General features: G+C 38.4%; 1 long non-coding RNA gene across 5 annotated transcripts in view; it reads left to right on the top strand.

The window, feature by feature from the left end:
* LOC139999238 (uncharacterized) overlaps positions 1–20,119 on the top strand; it is a 174,933-nt gene that overhangs the window by 122,611 nt on the left and 32,203 nt on the right. Inside the window, exons 4-8 of one of the 5 annotated variants that reach the window (XR_011804564.1) lie at positions 558–580; positions 1,203–1,407; positions 9,397–9,462; positions 12,299–12,815; positions 13,574–13,984. This is a non-coding gene — a long non-coding RNA (uncharacterized lncRNA). Of the gene's footprint in view, positions 1–557; positions 581–1,202; positions 1,408–9,396; positions 9,463–12,298; positions 13,990–20,119 lie in introns of those variants that run through there. The other 4 variants (XR_011804567.1, XR_011804565.1, XR_011804563.1 and 1 more) reach the window with 4 other exon arrangements.

Here is a 20,119-nt window from a genome sequence, read left to right as displayed (position 1 = left end):
GATCTTTTGATTATTCATTGGATTGCTCCCTTTACTACTTTCATGAATATTTCTCTTCCACTGCATTTGTAGGCAAGCCCACATATATCAGCAATCCTTCTCTTCTGGGGGGGATGAGATTTGTAGGTGAGAAAGTTGATTTCCATTACATTGCTAGTGTGAATGGGGAGAGTCAGATTAAGTATTCATTACCTCTAGAAATAAGGTCGATTTCAGTAAATATCTAAATAATACCAACCGTGGAAGAAAAAGAATGGAAAATAGTACCCATGCAACGTAATTGACTTTTGCTTTAGTTCTCCTTTCTGTTTTGGAGAGTAGCAGGTGAGATGAAAGGAGTCTGTACAGACTGTTTCCTACTCCCCTAACCCTCGTTTTGGAGTCACTCTGTATTATGCAAAATCTAGTCTTAAATCCCATAATTTTAAACATCTAAAATAATAAAAGTGAGAGAAATCAAGAAGAATATGGAGAAAACAGATCTAATACATTGTTTCGATTTTGACAGTTCTTTTCCATTTTTGTCTTTTTAATAAAATTTTCCTTTAAATTATCAGCTCTCTGAAACCTTGACGACTTGGTGAGTAATCCTATATGATGCTGGTTGTAGTTACTAGTATGTGCTTTTCATCTTGGGATGTGATCCCATTCCCGTTCTACTCAATGAAAAATCCTGCTGCTTTACAAGGGAGCTGAAACTGACTTCTCACTGTAGAGCAGATTCCAGCACCTTCAGCTCCAGCCCAGGAGCCTCCTTACCCTTTCGCCTCCTTACCCTTTTTTAATCTGATCTCTGATTATCATGGTCCTTTAGTAGAATCAAATCTACAAACATGTAAAATGTTTGTATGTATGGTGAATATCCATTTATTTCCTGGGTTGAATCACTGCTCTTGCTGTAACCATTTCTTTTGGAACCCAACCTGAAAAATCCATTTTAAAAATATGTCTTTAAAGGTCTCTATAGTTCCTGCTATGTGACAGGCATGTCAAGCTTTGCTTGGCTCCACTGAGGTACTGCGGGCTCCCACATCCCTGTAATCAGAGTGTGCTTAAACCCTGGAAAGAGCAGCATGTTTTTAAGAACTTTTTTTCTTTTTTTTTTTTTTTTTTGTGTGTGTGTGTGTGTGTGTGTGTGAAGAAATTCTTTTGATTTCTTGGTTGGAAACCTCCGGTGTCTTACATATCCTTGCATTCTTCAGAGGTTTTGTTCTGTATGGCAACCGTAGAGCAAGGGAACAGGGAAAGGGCAGACACAAGTCCATTCACATGGCTGCCAGCGCTGGGAACCAAGGCACAGAGGTGCGCTGTCCTTCCCACTCTGTCCAGTTCCACTGCACCTCCCAGTGTGACTCTCACTTTGGAAGATGGGATGGAGCTGAAGGCACGTGCTGAAGGATTCATTCAGTAAGTTTACAAGGACTCATCGCATACAAGAAATGGTAGTCTGTTTCAAATAGATATTTTAGTATATATTTTTAAATAATTTACCAGTCCTTTGTTCAGTTCTTCTAGATAGTTATTCTTCCAGTATTGCTGTGTTGGTGGCCTTTTTCTTACAAGGAATTGTACTATCTAATTATGCCAGGCAGTTTTATTTAACCTTCTGTAAAGCATGTTTTATTTATATTAGCAGATCTGTTTGTACAAGTCATTTTTCATCCATCTTTTTGTAAGCAGTAACATTTCTTCATAGCATAAACTTACTCATGTTGGTACACACAATTTTTTTAACCATCTGAATGTGGGCTTATCATCATTTTTGTCACCTGTACAAAAGTGCTAGATGACAGGACTTCAGAGTAGGTAAACATACACTATTACCATTTGTGCAGGCAGGGAAAACTAAGCACGATGCTGTAACAGTCATATCTTGATGGAGTAACAGCTGCCCTCACTAGACACGAGTTGCTTTGGATCCCTGCTTTGCAGTCAGCTTACCAGGCAGCACGCTGCCATCAGCCATCCACCCTGAAACAGTCCATATTCTGGTTTAAATCCAATAAGTGTAGAATTATTTTGAACAGAGTTCCCTAAAAAGGAAAACAGTTTATATCAATTAGTAGAAGCAAACATATGCTCCATAGCTTTCTGAAGATCCTATTTATCACTCCCAAATAAAGTTAGGGTATATGCATATTTTGAGTAAAGCATAGTATGTCACATAAGATTGAGACAGAAGGGGAGCTAAATGTAATAATGGTACGAACGACACAGATGATGCTGTGTAAAATTCTAGAAATATTGATATGCCACCTAGCTACTGAGGGAGACTCAGTGACAGACTCGTGTGGCATGTACTTTGTAGGACGATTTGTATGGCATGGGGACAGTTAAGAGGCAGCCTGCATTTCTCCTGCGCCCGAGGACTGACGCCCAGTCCCACAAGCCAACGGCCAACAGAGCAGGACGTAAATTCATGCTGCTTGGCCAGGTGGCCTGACTTACAGCTGCTCTAACAGCCCGGCTGCCTGATGTAAATGACAGGCTCCGAACGGACTGCCTCTTGAGGTGAGCTGTGCTTGTCAGAGTGCGATCAGTCATCCTGTGTGTGTTTGGTCTTTTGCTGTGTTTTGGAACACCGAGCAGCAAAAGGCAATTGAAAAGAGGAGGCAGGTGATTAGGGGCTGACAGGGATGTCTTGCAAAAGAGGGAGAGAACAGAAAAGCTCGGTCTTGCTATTTTCAAGGGTGACAGGAGGAGTAGGAGTGGGTGATAGGACATTTTGGGATCCACTAGGACTGTTTAGGGGCAAGAGAAGGGGGAGGCCTTGTGCGAGAGGAGGGAAGGGAATGTGGGAGATAATTGAGAAATGGCAGAGGTGGAAAGTTTCCTGAAAACACAGGAGAAGTAGGGAGCATGAGCTGCTTGACAGCAGCCATGGGAGGAGTGTAGAGCCAAGCCTGCGCTGGAAATTCATGAGTGGAATATCCCTGCTTTAAAACTTGTATTGCATTCCTGAAGAAGAATACATGGAAGATAAAAATGCTTTGCCAGACATGGCAGTCATGTACGTGTGTGCTTTTTGAGGGCTTTTTCTGCCAGGAGGCAAGAGGTCCTAAGGATGCTAAATAATTAAAGTCTTCTTAAGAAGAAATACAGTTGTCAAATATGAGGAGGTGTCGTGAGCATCACCTGCAGGGGGCACTTCTGGAAGACAGCCTGTGGAAGTTCAGAGGGAACAGGTTATCCCAGTTTGTTGGCATGGGGCAGAATAAGGGGAAAGCTCGGGCTGTCCTGAGTTTCCCTGTTTGTGAGATACGTTTGTTTTCCGCTAAGTAACAGTTCAGTGTGTGAAAGAAGGGATCTTTTATTATAAAAATTGCTGTGGAGGGAATTCCAGATGTTTATGAGGTGAAGGGATATGGTTGATACACTGTGACCCTCAGCCTGGTCTGAGACTAGGGAGATTTCATGACTGACTGTCCTCTCCAAAAATAGAGTAGGTCAGTCAAAGCCCAACATGTGGCTTTAGAAACTTTGAGTTTCCCAAATAATGATCTTTAGTTGAGATCTGAGTTAGATAATGAAAGTCATCATGAAAGCACAGTTTTCAACATCCCATACTTTTCAACAGATGGAGATTTAACTGTGTACATCTGAATGATACAAAGCAAAAATACAGGTTAATAAAAAGAAACCAGAACTGAAAGTGCATTTGCTTTTTCTGTTTAAAACTGAAATGCAACTTGAAAACTCCTGAGCTTCTTGTCCTCTTTGAAGCATTTTCTCCGCTTCCAGGAAGCTAGTTTGGTTATGTTTCAAAAGATGCTACTTTGTCATGATCACAGTTCTTGTTTAATGCATGAATCTCACCCACAGGGTCTCTGAGTAGAGAAATTAGAATGATGAACTGTAAAAGTGTTGCAATTTTGCAACAGTGCATCCATTAAACAGGTTTATTATTTGTATAGTGTAGGCAAGAGAGGCTCATATTGTTTTCTTCTCTGGCACCAAGGAATGACGATCTGGGGATGGACATCTGAATGTTAACTAACTTTCAGAAGCCTGCAGGAACTGAATGCATCATATGTTAATCTTGACAGCCTTGAAATATTCAAACAGTTTTCACCATTTCTTCCAGCCTTCAGGAAAACAAATTCTAAGGAGTGTGATAAATTAGAGTAGGTGTTTGTCATTTTTTTTTACACTGGGCTATCTCTAAGATAATCTTAAAATATATGGGTTGTGTACCACTATTATGTGCAAAACATGGATACACATGTATAGACATGATTTTCACTTGCTGCAACTAAAGCCTATAAAGAGGCTTAATTACTTTGTAAAGCTCTTTAAGGTCTACTAGTGAAAGCACCGTGTGAGAGCTAGGTATTATTATTATTACCTTTTATTACTTTCTTCAAAAGACTGCCAAGAGCATATAGGGTGTTGAATAGTGTTCCTTCTATTAGAGACTAGTAAAAATGCAAATAAATAACTAAAGGAGTTTTTATGGATTTAATTACTTTTAGACATTTGAACAATTTAATTCCTAATGGAAATGTTGATGAACCTCTGTTTTATCACCATTTGTTACTCTATGGAGAAGCTTAAATAATTGGGGTGGGTTTTTGAATTTTTTATTAGATTTAGATAATTCGTCTTGGAGGAAATCTGAAACCTGAAAGAGCATGGCTAATCAGATGCTCCAGCTTCAGTTACATGTGCAGCATGCAGTCCACAAATAGGTAGCTGCAGTAATTGCTATTCAGAAGTGACCGTGCAGTTTTTAAGTCTCTTGATGGCTGTGTGTATGGTTACCCAAGTTTTTAGGTTATGTTGGGTTGAACGATTTGAGGCACTGAAGCAAGCATAAGAAGTGCTGTCTCTTAAAAACAGCATGATTTTAAGCTGAAGCACTGGAAAAAACACACTAAGATTAATCCTACCACCTGCCAAGCTGGTGGTACAGGGCTGCCCTCAGTGAGCAGCTGCAGTGCCAGTGTTCCCTTTTTGTCTGTGTCCTGTAGCTCCTTACCGTGGTCAAAGGAGCATTAGGAAACAGGAATTCCCCAGGAATTCCTTTTCTTCTCTGAAGGATGACTTCAATGGAGTGGCTTAGATCACATGGATGTAAACTTGTATAGAGAAGTAAGGAGATCTGTGTGGTCTGGCAGCAACGGAGAGAGACTGGCTACGAGCAGGGCTCCAATCCACAGGAGCTGTGTAGGAGCTCAGAGTTCTGCCCTGCAAACATACAGAGGCCCTTCCAGGAGGAGCTGCTGAGGAGCAAGGGTCTTATGTGCAGTTGGACTTGTCTGACACTGGAGCCACTCATCTCTGACCCTGTGGCATTGCTGGTGGGGCTTCTGCATCAGCAGGACAGTGCTGCTCTTGGGAAATTCTGTTGTTTGTTGTTGTTGTTTTTTGTTTATTTGTTTGTTTTTCTGTTGCTTAAAGGAACTTCTATGTATTAAATTATGATGTACTATAGCTATAATTTGTTACAAGCTAATTGCACCATTTTGTAACAAAGCACTATACTCTGGCTCCTAAACACAGGGAGAAGAAAGAGAACTCAAGTGTGGCAGCAGTCTCAGGCAGACAGCAGTGCTGCTAGCTGCCAGCTCCCAGCTGAGCCCCAGGTCTCGCTCTGGACACGAGGGGGGGTCCCCAACCTACAGCCCAGGGCTCAAATCCACCTTTAATGTACAATATAAGTTGGTACAATGACAGAGATTTGGTTCTTTCCAGAAGCCAAGAAACTTTGTACTTTCCTCTGTGTGGACTTCATAAAGAGAACAGAGTGAATTCTGGCTGATACTTATCAGCAATCCAGACACAAATTAGCAAGAATTTGAATTTAAATTAGACATGTAAAAACATCAGTCTTACTGAATGCTGTTGAGCTGGACACCAATTATAGCATATTATGTATTAGGAAATATTTAACCTGTGACATGAGTAACATGGAAGAGCAAACAGTATTTTTTTTATGTCTATCTAGAAACTTAAGATTAAAAGTAATCAAATAAGTCAAATTTCTTTGGGTACTTGCTTTAGTGTAGGGTTCAGAAATACCTTAGCATTAACGTCTAAAAATGTATGCAAAAAACAGAGATGTGTTCACAAGAAATACCAAGAGGCATAGATATATTTTTTAACAAGATATTACATAAAAGGTATTTGTAGAGTTTATGTTCTGTTTGAAGTACTTACATATTAAAGATTATTATTGCTATGTTTGCATAGCTTACATCAGGGCTGAATTTGAGCATAAATCCTTGCATTCAGACCTAAGAAATTGGATTAAGTTTGCAATAAGTCTGCAGAAGTCATGTTTGCATTTAAGGTCAAGGCCAGCATATTTCACTGGAGAAGATAGGTTTAGTGGGTACAGTCAGATCAAGGCTAGGTGGCATTTATGCTGAAGGAAGACATCTGTACACCAGATTACTTAGCTTAGATGGCATACACCTTTGTTTTTAAATTCTTAGGATATCTGTGCTGGGTGGTATGTGTCCTTATCTCCTGCATCTGCACAAAGAAGGAATTGTATAAAAGTTTGTCTGATCTATTTGTCATTTGCTGGTACAGAAAAACGTAGTATGTTGGATGACAGTGCTATTAATAGTGTTAAGTTGTTTAAGCTTTAATGGAGTATGTGCTCAGGTGTCATAGCATGGAAGAATATCTCCATAAGCATCAAAAATTAGAAGTGCATTAAAACTGTTAATACCACTGTTACCAGGCAACACATTAAATCTTACTATAGGTTCTGTAAACGTGGAGTTACATGACTTCTTGCCAAAGTAAGAGTGAGAGTGTAACTCATTTGCAATAGCAATTTGAGAACAAATGGTATCCTCTAAGACTGGGCGGTTGTAGTACTTCAGAATTCTTCTAAAACCACTAATTTTTCTTTTTATCTTCTTCATAAGGAAACCATCTATTTAGAGCAGAACTCCTATTTGATTACGGAAATTTAGGGAAAATCTAAAGGGGACAGTGGCTTCAGGTCATTGTTGAAGTACAGTTGATATGGCTGCCCAGGGAAATTGAGATGATACATACTTAGACCTTGCAGTACATTTGCCTTAAATTTTATCTTAGTACAACTTCACTCATGGATTGCTTAAAACATTTGCAAATCTTTTTATTATTACTTTTATTATTATTTTAAATATCCTACAAATAATCTTGAATATGCTGAGATTTGGGCTACATTTTTTTAAAATTTGGCAAATGCATGCAGAAAAGTATGGTTTTAAGGTGTATGTACATTTCCCATGACTGTGGTGCAGCTAAATATGGGAATGCAAACGTACCTGGTTAGTGGATTGCAGCTGGATGTATGCTGTGTCTGAAAATATTTTCATAACAAACACGTACTTACAGTACTGAAATATAGTTACTAAAATCAAAACTCTCACCAGCTTATCAGAACACACAGGTTAGGAATACAAGAGAGAGTAATTTTGGGATCGTAGCCTTCCAAACAACATTTCTTAAAAGCGCAATTTATCATTTAGAAGGGCCTTCCATCACAAGGCTGTTTTGCCACAGAGGTAATGATCTTGTGTATTCTGAAAGGATACAAATGAATTGTTCCATAGTTGTTGTGGAAATAGCTCTTCACTTAGCTTGAAAGCAGGGACAATGAAGGCTAGAATAGTGTCAAATTGGAACGAATCCTATCTATCTAATATCAATCTATCTTCATGACAACAGATGCAAACTTTGCAATACTTCAGCTGGCATACAATGAATATTGCTATGCTAAGAAGCTTCCTCTATGTTTTGGTGAATTGCAAGACACTACTGAGGGCATGGGAGCTGTTTGTTCCTTTCTGTCTAACTAGGAATTAGTATAAAACAGCATATGATTAAAAACCTGTGCAATAGTAAGTTCAGCTTAGATTTGTATGAATATAGATTGCTTTTTTGAAAACTTTTTCCATTTTTAAATGGGTGATACTTAATGACATAACTGAAAACATTAGCCAAATCAAGCTTGTAATTTTAACATGAACGGCACAACATTAACTATGTTAGAATTTATCAAGTATGAAACGTGTTCTTCATTCCAAATTATGATAGTTTTTTCAAAGTAAGCAATCCATATACTGTTAATGCAACAGGACCAGTTTTATCCCTCATGTACCACCCAACAGCAGCCTGTTGGATTTATGTCAAACCCTAATTTTAAATTGTGGGCTTTTTTATTCTTTGAAAAACAGTTTCATATTGCATTCTCCTTCCTGGAGATGGCTGTATAGTTTTGGAGCACTATACGATTTCACAAAAGGCTTGACAGCCAATGTCTGATCCTATTCCAGAGATTCATGCTTGCCAGCCTAATAAGAACATGAACAATTATTTTTCTTTTAATCACACTGGATTTCCCCAAGGAGCAAAGAAAAGAGTTACTTCATTGCCTGGCATGTCAGGATTTTGTAATCCTCTACTGCTGCTATTTCTGTCCTGGTGTTCAAACTGAGTGGAAGAGCAAGACTTCAAAGCCTCGTCTGCAGTGCTATGTAGGGTGTATATGTCAGTGCATAAAAACCATATTCTAACATTCAGCAGGGTCTAGTAAATTACTCTTACTACAGTGCAAAGAAGAATCTAGCCAAAAAAAAAGGTATATATTTTTTTTTCATTTTGCTTCATTAATTTATTGCATGCTTTTCCTGAACTCTAATCTCTAGGCTCAAAATATGTCACCACAAGGGCAAATTTGTAGAAGGTACTTATAACATACCATGCATATTTATATGAACTCAACAGCTAACAAAACAAAACAAAACTTTACAGTGTATTGATTAACTAATATTGGGTATGATTCAGTTATGTAGTAGAAGTTTTAAAAGCTTTCTGCAAAAAATAAATTCTGTGTCAGTGAAAGGTTGCTTCATGGTCTTTTTAGTTTGAGCTTTTGAACAAAACCCTCACTACAGTTCTTATGCACCATTGTAAGCATAGTTTTCTCAAGAAGAAACTAAACCACTTCATGGTAGACCTGTCAGCTTCAATGCATAGTTACACCTACTAGAGTGGTCTAACTATTCAGTACTAGTCCTAGCAACTATTTTCATGTTTATTTTCTATAGTGCAAGTCCTCTCTTGTTTCCATAAGCAATTAATATTTTGCACTAAAAACTCAAATTGTGAAATAGTATAGGTTTTGCCCTGATCTTCCTGCATCATTTTAACTAAAATGACCATCTAGATTTTGTAGGGCTTGAAAAAAAGCTGTGTTTCACTTTAGAGAGAAACAGATTTATGCCTGCAGATATTAATACAAGGCAACTCACATTAATATACTACTATGTTGCATTGCAATCTTTGATTTTAATACCTTTCACTTATGAATTTTGGCGTGCTTTAAAATACTGGTCGCTGGCACTTAACAAGTACTGAATGAGGTAAATAAGCATTATCCTTGTGTTACAGGTGGAGAAACTGAAACACAAAGGGAAGAAATGCTGCCCATGGTTATATGGCATGCCGATGGCAGAGGTAGGTCTACAACTCAGAAATTCTAACTACAGAATTAGAAGTAAAAGACTGTGTTGGTGAAAGTGACAGGTATTCACAGTATTTCAGTCCTTATGCCTATGCTTCTAACAACAGAGGAAAAGATGCTCTGAGAATAGGCCCCCATAACCATACTGCTTATGGGTGTGCGGGTAAACTGCTGCTGCCTGTTTCAGCAGAGTAGTGGCTCACTGAGATTGATGGCTGTAGTTTATGGAAGAGCGGCTCTGTTTTGTTTGGAAAAAGTGCTGAGAAGAAAACCTTAGATCTCAAGTTTTGGCATGACTTGCCTCTGCAAAAGGAAATAAAGGTAAGATATGGGTGGTACCACATCATTTTCCATTTTTCTGCCATGCTTAAGCTCTCTTTGAGATGTTAAAAAATCCAGAATCCAAATATAATTATTGGAATTTGTGAAACTAGAATAATAAAGCTTACTTTTTACCTCTAGACTAGGGAAGATTTCCTGCTGACACAAATAAAGCTTGAGGAGCTTCAAGGGTCCTAGGGGCTTTCTTGCTTTTGAGAGATGAGGTTTGATTAGAAGATCCAAAGTCCATTTGTTCACCCAGTAGTAATGATGATACACTGCCCAGTATACTAGTTTGTTTAGCTGCCATGGGGAAGAATTTTACTTGAGGTCATTCTCACACCACACTATAGAAGAAGAAAGCTCCTAATCTATTTGACAAATAACAGCTGGAACCGTGGCCTGAATCTGTTGGTATAGCTCCATAAAATTAAATCAAGTTATTCCAACATACACATGCCAGTACCTTGACCAGTAATAATAAAGTGGCTAGGTGGTAAAGAAATGTAAGAGTCATAGGACATTAAATTTAACTAGTTGTGCATCTGTTAATGGCAAACAGCAGAGAGGATACACCTTCATTGTATCTACTCTGTACCAAATATTATGTTCAGAATAATGTGCATTTTTTCATTGTGTATTTCTCGGTCTAATTCTTCACTAGGAAGTCTTAACAAGGCTTTTTGATTATGTTCTCTTTCTTAGTCTCTTCTCAAATTGATTATAGTTAGCATGCCTAAATAACAGCTAATGAACAGCAGTTACAGGTAGATATAAAACTGTATATACTTCAAAGATTTTGTATAGGAAACATTGCAGCCAGAAGGCTTTTTTTTTTTTTCATTTAGAATTATTTCAGAAATTCAATGTTTTCTGTCCCAAACAGTCCATTCTTCTATAAAGCCAATGCTGTTTTATTAAATGAAGCCCTACCTCTTAATATTCACAAAATATCATAACATCAAATAATGATCAGACCCCAAGACAGGTTTTAAACTATTAATGATCTGCCACCTGGTGGCCTGACTTGTTTGAGTTAATGCACTTCTAATTTACAGTGATGGTAATTCTGCTCAAATCAGTGTCTTTAATATGCTCCTTGTGGTTAATGATCTTGGTGTGGGAATACACTGGTGTACACTCTGGTCCACTTCTATCCCAGTCCTTAATGCTGTGATTCAGGCTAGACTTGTGTGATCTGTATGTGTGATCTGGAAAAACCCATAGGAAACTTCTTTTGCTGAAGGAGAAGAAAGTGTTCTAACCTAGCTGTGGGTGACATCTTCCTCTACCCACGTTCAGTTTAAATAAATAATGGTTCATGTTGCCTCTTTTTTTTTTTTTTTTGAGATGGCAAGTGATTTCCTTCTTGCCAAAGTTGTTATGTATTATTCCTCTTTATAACTAAAAAGCATTGCAGTAAGTGTTAAATAATTGAGATTTGTTTATATTGCTGCCCTATCCTTTTCGGTGTCTCCTTATAGCCTGAAGACATGGCAGATTTACAGACTAGTTCAGTTCTGCATTTCTGTAAGGGGTTAAGGTACATTGCACCTGATCCAAAGCTCAAATAATGTATTTTTCCAGGGTTACGTCTTATCCAAGACTGGAGTCATTTAAACTGGAAGGAAGGAGATCATTATGATTGAATGACTGTACTTTTAATTAAATATTTAGGGGGCATGGCTTGTATACTAGTGGCATGAATAGGTAGGTCAGGTGTAGCAGAACTGATGCACAGATCCTGATACTTTTCTTAGATATACATATTTTAGGCAACTAAAAGAAGGTAATGTGTGATTTCTCACTGCTCACACTTAAAAGATAAAAAAATAATCCCCAACCATGAATCTTGTTTGTGTCATAAGATTTAAATACAGCAATAACAACAGAACTCAGCATTCATGGTGAATATTACATTATCCTTACAAAAATGCTTTGCAAATGTAGGTAAAGTCTTCTGGCCCACAGTAAATAAAAATATTACTACCATTAGAAATATGGATATACAGTGTAGTAACAGGATATTGTGTTTTGCATGTTGTGGAAATCAAAAAGCACATGTATTTTCCTTTGACTCTGCTCCAAATTAATGTTATTCAGTCTTTTAGTACAAACGTGTCTGGTGCTGTCTCTAAGTATAACTGTGAATTGTTGGTATGTAACTGTGTTTGTAAAAACCAGATAGGTGATGGAAATAGTATGTATATGACACAAATAAAAAATAACAAGCAAATGTCAATGCTTAAAATTTGGATATTTCACAGAGAGAAGCAAGCACCAAGGTTAGTTGTTTGGAAAGGTAGGGAAGGAAGACAGGAAAACTGCAGAGAAATCCATGAAATAATTTCCAATTAAATACACAGTTAAAATGGATAACCAAATACAGTTTAAAATGTAGAAAATTATGTCATCATTTCTGCCTATAACAATTTACTTAGCTATGTGACAAATTCACACCAAAATGGAAAGATACTTTATGATATGCATGTGATTATGTCATTACAGATATCATTGCCCTAGAAATTTGCATTATCATGGCTCTCAAAATGGGTATGCAACCAGTATGCTATCACCAAAGAAGTGTTTTCCATTCCTCATACTGGTACTTTCTCTCCTTCAAAGAAGAAAGATTAATATACGAAACTGTGAAAATCAGTACTACGTCCCCATGCAAATTCCTTTGGAATTAGGACTTGGACACGCAATTTCACAAACTGGCAACTTGAATCTGATGAAGCTACCTGAAGTTTCTTCTCCTGGCCTCCTGGAATTTTGTTGGCATGGAGAAATAGCAAATGAGATAGGGAGGAATGATAGGAATCAACTGCACCAATTTTATCTTTCAAGAAAGAAGAAAAAGGGAAGAGATGCAGATAGAACATACTACACTCTGGCACTCTGTTGTCACAATGAATTCTCAACTTTTCCTGTAGGGTGTTGTAAGCACTTTTACCCGAATGCCATGCTATTTTACATGGAGGGGACTGCCATCAGTTACCACAGCAGTGTATTACAGCCAAATGTGAGTATTGGGATACGTCTTTCTTGACAATCTCCTTTATAATTCAGTTTTCCTTCTTTGGGAGAGATATCTATGTGGCAGTTTCCAACAAATCATTTTTGCAAATCTAGATAAAAATGATAAAGTAATTTTTTTTAGCAGAATCATCATGTAGTCTCAGTAAATTACTCAGACTGTCTCTTAAGAGTCGGTCTTCTCTTCTACTGACATCTCATTCTTTATATGCCAGAAAAATTTTGTACTGGTTTTCTCAACAGTGTCTAGTTATCCTTTATTTTCTGCCTTACCCTTTCCTATCATGGGTATGTCTCCTCTTCATTTTATTGTCACTTCAGACTTCTCACTGTCGTATATATTATTCCTCCCCTTGATCTTTTTTCATAAGCTTGGATAGTCTTTGCAAATTGTTGTTCATAAATGTTGACCCTTTTTTGTATTTATTTTTGGTTGTGAAATGCAAGCCTAGAGAAGTCATTAATTTCCCTTCATTTCCCCCCCACACTTTTCCTGCTTTGTTTCATTTAATTATTTCCCACGTCATAGTAAAAATGACTTTGGGGAGGAAAATTACTTTCTGACACTTGAAGCACTTTTCCTATAGTCCTAACTTTTTTTAACTGAGTATTAATATTCAGAATTAAGTCTGCAGTTAATGTGCTCAGATACATTTCACTGAAAGGTAGTCAAAGTTATTATTTTGCTTGGTGAGCTGTTCATTTGATTTGATGATTCTCGTTTACACTAACTCCTCTTTACAGGGGTCTGACAATATAAAGGAGATTTGCATTAATATTTCATCTGATGTCTTAATCGGCTGTTGATAAATATAAATATTTGACCCTGGAAGTCTTGGGTTGCATCATGTCAAAATCTTCCTGTTTCTAGGATTTTGTTGTTCAGCTTCATGGGATTTTTAGTTAATGATCTCAGTGTGGAAATTCTTCTTCTGCAGCATGTATGAAATAAATGATATTGTTCTCATTTGGACTCTGCATCCCTGAGATTTTAAACTATTCATACTAGTTGTGTTACTCATTAAGGACTTTTAATGTCAGCAGTATCCTGAAATTTCTGTAGTGTTTTAATTTTTTGATTACAGTTTATTATTACTTCTGCTCAGTCTAGCCATTTTTTTCCTCCAAACTTTTGCTCATTTCTTTTGAAATCAAGCTGAAACTTCTTTGTATAATGGCCACATTTTGTATTCTGGCAGGTATCTATTTATAATGACTAAATTAAAAAAATATATAGGTATGACAATAACTATGAAACCATAAAGAATCATTCTTTTATGTACATATTTTAAAAGTTCCACATATATTATCTTGAGATGTTTTCCACAGTAAGTTTTACACTGAAATAAAATCTCATTTGCATTTAAAATACATCTAGAGGAACAATCAATAAGAGTAAAATTCCAGCTGTGCAGCGACTTACATTATTTCCTCAGTGAAGCTAATGCTTTATAGTGGTGTCGTGGTTCTGCTCGAGTGGGCAGCCGAGCTCCACCACAGCCACTCTCTCACTCCCCCTCCTCAAAGAGGAATGGGGAGAAAATATGTGAAAAGGGCTCAAGGGTTGAGATAAGGACGAGAAAATCACGCAGTAATTATTGTAACAGGCAAAACAGACTCAGCATAAGGAGATAGTAAGATTTATTGCTCATTACTAACAAGCTAGAGAAGTGAGAAACAAAGGAAAGAAACCAAAAGCACCTTCCCCCCCCATCCACCCTCTTCCACCTCCTCCCCCTGAGCGGCGCAGGGGAACGGGGGAATGGGGGTTATGGTCAGTCTACAGCACTTCTTCTCTGCCGCTCCTTCTCGGTCACTCTCGTCCCCTGTGCTGTGGGGTCCCTCCCATGGGATGCAGTCCTTGATGAACTGATCCGGCGTGGGCTTCCCACAGGCAGCAGCTCTTCCAGAACTGCTCCAGATATGGGTCCGTACCACGGGCTCCATCCCTCAGGAGAAAACTGCTCCAACCTGGGTCCCCCACGGGCAGCAGCTCCTGCCAGGTCACCTGCTCCTGCATGGGCTCCTCTCCACGGGCTACAGGTCCGGCCCGGAATCTGCTCCGGCAGGGGTCTTCCACAGGCGGCAGCCTCCGTCGGTGCAGGGCCACCTGCTCCACCGTGGTCTCCTCCACGGGCTGCAGCGTGGAACCCTGCTCCACCGTGGTACTCCATGGGCTGCAGGGGGACATCCTGCTTCACCATGGGCCTCACCACAGGCTGCAGGGGACTTCTGCTCCGGCGCCTGGAGCACCTCTCCCCCTCCTTGGCGCCTGCAAGGCTGTTCCTCACTCCTCTCACTCTCCCAGCTGCTGTGTGGCGCAGCCTTTTTTCCCCTGTCTTAAATATGCTCTCACAGAGGCACAAAACATCGCTTATTGGCTCGGCTCTGGAAAGCAATGGGGCCCTTCCCAAACATGGGGCAGCTTCTAGATCTTTCTCACAGAAACCACCCCTATGGCCCCCTGCTACCAAAACCTTGCCATGTAAACCCACTACAAGTGGCAGTAACATACAACTATATTTTGTGGTGATCAGAGACTACAGTTTGTGCTACCTTTTTATTTTTCATTTTTAACAAAATCCTTTGTTAACACTGACAATCTTAACTCAGATTCAGGGTAGCTATATGCCTGCTATTTTTATGGATTGATCAAATTCAAATCAAAAAATGTCACGTATTCATGAATGGGAAAACAATAATTTTGAGGATTACTAACATATTGCACATTCATGTGGACCCATGAAAAAGTCTTTCCCCTTTCTTTTATTGGGAATCTGTTAGGGTATTAGGCACAATACCCCCCACCCTCCTTAGGAGATCAGAATTTAATACTGCATTGTCCATGGTGTCCATGAGTTGCTGGCATCTGAACACATGTTGTGTGCATTCATTTCAGATTTTTTTCATTTCTTCTGTACCAGACCCATGGAAATTAGAAACCCAGTCTAAAGAAGCTTTGTAGGTGTTATATTTTCTCTCTTCCACATAAAAGAACACTTGAGATCATATCCTCAGGGATATGCCAATTGATTAAAATCTATACTCTCCTCAGAAATCTCAGAAATTCCAGTAAACTTATTCTGCCACTGGGTGTATATTTAATATCTGGCAAATTAGGCAGGGACTTGTCCTTTTTTAAATAAGGTGTAAACACTGAAATATACCTTCTGAATCAGGAGGAGATGGGGAGGAATTTGTGATCTAAGCTGGCTTCTTTTATCTAATTACAGATTGTATAAAATCTATGGATTTTGTTTAGCTGGTGGGTAATGATTCAACAGTTAATTATACAGAATTTCATGAAGAATGACCTTAGAACCCGTAGATTAATATACCCTTATTTCCTTTTAAATGTTTTTGAAGGCATGAAACTAATTTGCTTATAAAAATATTTTAAAAACCTTACTCTAATTTTTGAGCACATAGCTGCGAATTCTGAAGTTAGTTCAAGCCCAGTTTGATTCAGTAAAATTTCATTGTGAAACTCAGTGAAGACCTAAACTCTTCTAGCTGATTAAATTTCTCCCACCGTTTTAGCAGGGAGAGTTCATGCGATCCCCTACTATCACATGTGTACATCAAGTGCTAGAATCACTGAGTTTCATTTTCCAGTGATGCTCTTACCTGAAAGTTGTACACGTCTTTCTTTAGAGTTAGCAGTGTAGTTAGTTATAGCACCTTTGGCTGTGGAAGTAATGTTGTTGAAGCACCACACATTGTGTGTGACCATTTGCAAGGATGTTTAACATGTCTATGGGCGTGTGGTGCATTTGAACAAAAACAAATGTGAAAAGAAATGTTGATTTCCCCTGATATTCTGTGATATCAAAAGTCTGACTGTCTTTGGTTCCTTCTTCCCAAAATTCAGCATGTTCTGAATGCATCAAGACAAGCTGGAGTTAGTGTCTCACAAGCAAGCTGATAGTGTTTATTTAGCTGTGGTGGGACACACATCCATTGCCCTCAACGGATACAAACCCAAGACTGTCAGGGATGCACAGCTGTATGCAGTGCTGTCACACCATCTTATACATTCAGCAGGATGCTTCAGCACACACTTAACTTCAAGTCTGTAATAAAACTGTATTTAAGGGTATGTATAAGAACATGATTTTCAAAAGCAGCCCAAATTAACCTAATTTTTGAAAACTATGGAAATTTGGCCACCAATGTTAATACAAACTCTAAGGTCTCAGTGCTATCTGTACAGTTTCTCAGTAAAAAGGAATTTGAGCATACAGTTAAATTGTTTGCTGAAATGAATATATTTTGTTATGATTACTGTTGCTATTTATAATGCTGTAGCAGATTAACTGAGAGGAGGCCCCAGAGCAGATGATTCATGCGGCCTACATGTTCAAGACCAGTTGTTTGAATCTTATGAATCTTTTCACTTTTACAGAATCATTCTGATGAAAATACATAAATGTTAATGACAGTCATAAAGAAAATATCCCAAAGTGCTGTGCCATAAATAGTTGCCAGTGCATTTGGACAGCTGAGGGTCAATAGGCCAACCCCATATTTGACAATGTGTGTTACAACATCTGATGACACTTAAGTGTTCTTTTGCTGGGTCAGGAAACCTGTTCAAAGTTTTATTTCCTTCAAGTGTTGAGTGTCATATATTGGAACTCTGGAGAATATGTCCCTGTATGATTCTGTGTTCCTTATATCCATATGTAGCAACAATATGTAAGCAATCCTGTAAGCAATAGTATAAGAAATAATGGTCATAAACCATGCTATAGTTTAAACAAAGTAGAAAATTCTTTGGCTAAGTCATCTCTGCAATGAAATCAAATGTTAAGGGCTGTTACATTGTGATCTTTGGATGCTTTTGCAATGTAAATAACGTGAGGAAAAACAAGGATATATTTCTATATTGTAGGAATCTGTTGCTGGGTTTTGCATACATCTGGCTGTACTCAGAATACCCAGAGGAAGGTGGCTAACTTGACAGGCTAGGGAGAGCAATTAACGTTTAAGGACTGCCTAAGGTGAATCAAGGTGAATCGCCTTGTGAAGTTCATCTACCTGGGGTGATGACCAAGAGGGCACTACTCTTATCTGAAGGAGAAAGGGGAAAACACAGAAAGTTTATAATTGGTAGGCGGGGGGCTGGGGGAGGTGAAGTGAGGGTGTGAGGGTGGGACAGCAAGGAAAGTTCCTTTGAACTGAAAACATCAAATGTATTGTTCCGACATCAAATGATTCTGAACCAGCAGTCTGGTAAAATTGGTGTGTTCCCCAGAGACTCAGCTTTGACCACTGTTGTAATGATGCTGACCTCTGCTGTAAACCAATTTGAGATGTACTGATGAAAAGTTGTGTACAACTGCTATGTATTGTTAAGTCTGAGAAAGAAAGGACCATGAGACTTAAATTTTACAGAAGATTTCGTTACATGAAAGAAAGGTGTATCCCCCCGCTTTTCAGTTTGCTATGTGCATGAAAATGTGTTTCATTATGAGCCTCTGTCACTTTGTGAGTCTCATTTGAGCCTTGGCAAGAAAATGCGGCATTGATGAGTAATAGCACAGACCATTAGCGAGTTACTAAATGAGTCTGCTGAGGGAGGTACAGTTGTTTACAGAATACTGCATCTGACAATACAGGAAATTAGAGGTTTACTTGGGAAGAGTAAGGCTGGCAGCTGGAAACTCCTTATGTACTGCCCACAAAACTGTCTCAAGTGGATGCATAGCTGGGGAAGGCAGAAAACCAGAAAGGCTTTATAGCCTTCTGCCATCTACCAGTACAAAGCAGTGAGTTTGTCTTCAGTTGAATGAGTAAGTTTTAGGATAGGTCCATAGCTTGTGTGAATCAGTCTAACTTCATTGACTTCAGCATTTTACTTCTTATAATCAAGTCCCAAAATAGTCTGATTTCCAGTTTTCTTATAGCAAAACTGTTGCCAGCTTTGGCAGGGTTTCTCTTGGTTTGCTGTGGTGTGAATCAGAGCTCTCATGTTTGGGAAGTAGACAAGTTCTATCAATTTTGTTTCCTAAGTCTATGGACAAAATGATGTTCAGTCACTACGTGTTTTGTCATCTTGGTTAAAATTCAACCTGACATAGTAGTGTGGATTTACTGTTCCACTGCAATTTGATACAGTCTTTCACTTATCACCATGCCTGTTTTTAATTGCAGAAGTCAGGAATACACACAGTCAATATACCCTTTTTTAAGTTCAACTTAAAACTGAAACAAAAACTTTCGGGTTTTGGTAGTAATTTATATGGTTTTGAAGGATTGTAATGATAGAAAAATCATGCTTTCATTCCTAAACATAATCATTTTTTATTCCAGCAGTGGAAATATAAATAACATGAATAAATTTAATGATTTGCAGGATATCAATATTCAGTGTGATCAACTCGAAAGGACCAGGTTTATCTGCCACACATAAATATTTTCTCCCTTTTTCAAGCACCAAACTTTCATACCCATGCATCTCCTCTACATTAACGCAGACCCAAGAGTAAGAGTATGGTATCTCTTTAATGGACAATTCTCAGAGTCACATGACTGTGGGACCTGGGGATATAACTGAACCAGCTGCTTTCCAGAATTCTGTGAAGATTTGGTTTTGCTGACAACATTAGTAAGAAAAGTGTGTCTACCTCCATCTACACTGGCAAAACCTGTATTTCTTTCACTGCTGAAATAATGGGCATCTCTGACCTTAGCTCAAAGCCTCATTCCAGTCTTATCTCTTTGCATAGTTAAATTGTAACTGGCACCATCTGATTCAATTTCCGGGAACCCCATCTGCCTCCAGTCTTCCTAATTTAGTGAGAATTGAGTGGTATTTAACATAAATGTCCAGGATTTCCAGAATACTCTGATTTTCTACCTGTGTAAATTCACTCACTCTTGTACACTTTTAACCAATCATATGCATAAGGGCATATTTCTAGGGACAAATCATTCTGGCTAAACGCTCAGATTTTCAGAACCGTCTGTGTACTTCTGCTTGTGAAAAATGTGTGTGCTAATGAGTATCAATATTGCTTGGAGATACTACACCTACCATTGTGCTAATTTCAGACACTGACACCCCTTCTAAAAAATGAACAATTCTGAGAAAGTGGAACAAGAATGTTTTTCCTATTCTGTGGTTAGGTTCAGTCAGTCTGTATCTTGTCTTTTTAGAACCTTTTATACTTACAGCTATATAATTGATATTTTTTTGTCTTCCCATTCCATTCAAAGGTGATTGTTCAGAGGAACTTCAATCTCAGGGCTCTTGTAGTTTCATTTTATTTACATTTCCACCTCATA

The sequence above is a fragment of the Anas platyrhynchos genome, chromosome 21 (assembly GCF_047663525.1).
Source record: "Anas platyrhynchos isolate ZD024472 breed Pekin duck chromosome 21, IASCAAS_PekinDuck_T2T, whole genome shotgun sequence".
In the NCBI taxonomy this organism is placed as follows: domain Eukaryota; kingdom Metazoa; phylum Chordata; class Aves; order Anseriformes; family Anatidae; genus Anas; species Anas platyrhynchos.
Note: the sequence above shows the minus strand (reverse complement) of the source record. Positions and strands in the feature narration are given on the sequence as shown.